The sequence below is a fragment of the Aplysia californica genome, unplaced genomic scaffold, assembly GCF_000002075.1.
Source record: "Aplysia californica isolate F4 #8 unplaced genomic scaffold, AplCal3.0 scaffold00381, whole genome shotgun sequence".
NCBI lineage: Eukaryota > Metazoa > Mollusca > Gastropoda > Aplysiida > Aplysiidae > Aplysia > Aplysia californica.
The window spans coordinates 625,431-626,641 of NW_004797651.1; the positions used below are offsets into that span (position 1 = coordinate 625,431).

Genomic DNA, 1,211 nt, shown 5'->3' on the forward strand with positions numbered 1-1,211 from the left:
CTTGTCCGAGAAGGTTAAGTGTAGATCTTTCCTACCAGGAGATCAGGGGTGTGGATGAAAGACAGCAGTAAGAAGAAGCGAAGGAGTAGCAGTAGAAAGGCTGCAGAAAGAATCAGGAGCCCAGAGGAAGGGGCAAAGGAGGTGAGGGGGTGGGGGCAGAAAGAAGAGACGAAAGCAGACGACAAAACATTGCTAGAGAGCAGGAAATGAGGTGAAAGAAAACAAATTTAGAGAAGAAAATGTTTCGGTCTCTACCCGGATTCCAACCCGATGAGAGGCCAACACCTTAATCTCTAGGCCACGAGAGCCCCCTCCGACACGTTTTCGTTGCTATTAGTCTATAGCGAATTAAAAAATAATAGGGGATTTACAGCATACACCTAAAACTTTAAAAATTGACATTTTTTCCTTAAAACCACACTTAAACGAACGGTATGAGAGAGGGTGCGGTAAGTACTTTTTCCGAGAATCGACTGGAGACGCCAAGACAGTCGTAAGATGAAATCAATAAGATTACATTGAATCTTTTAATGTGGTAGCAGGGTGGTGTCGCTGTCTCAAAACGCACAAATTGTTGGCTTTGTTTTCTTTTTTACTGTAGATCAATTATTTTAGTGGCCCTGTGTATGTGTGTACTCAAAAAGCGGCTTTTAATATAGGACCCAAAAAGATAAACTTTTCTGTTATAACTGGATTAAGATATATATATATATATATTTGTTTGTTTAGTCACTGACGTGTGGAGGTGCCATACAAAGTATCGCGGGCATATTAATAAATGAGCTATATTTTTTAACGCTGAAAGACGAATGTGAGCAAGCGATAATAATTTACGGTCAAAAACTAATCGGTGTGAGTGAAAGAGAGACCACCACATGTGGTTTTTACGTCACGTTCAACCTACACAGCCTGTCCACAACAAGTGTCTTCTGCTTCTAGGTTTAGTAAAGGTTTAAAGGCACTTGCAACAAAATAAGGTCGTATAGATGCCGAAGACGAGAGGTGTTACATAACAGAGTAACAAACACAAAAAAGAAGGAGAGGTGGACGATAATTGTTTGATAGAAAAGAAGGAGCAAACCGAACCAGAGCACCAGCCAACCACCCACACAAGTGCCTTCGAAGCAATACATCAATGTGTCTACTAAGACGTTCAACGTACTTTTTTAAATGCAACTGCAATCCTCAAACTCACCCACCAACGCTCCCCC

General features: G+C 41.3%; 1 protein-coding gene across 1 annotated transcript in view; it reads right to left on the reverse strand.

The window, feature by feature from the left end:
- LOC106012465 (cAMP-regulated D2 protein) overlaps positions 1 to 1,211 on the reverse strand; it is a gene marked incomplete in the record, with an annotated part of 24,650 nt that overhangs the window by 15,282 nt on the left and 8,157 nt on the right.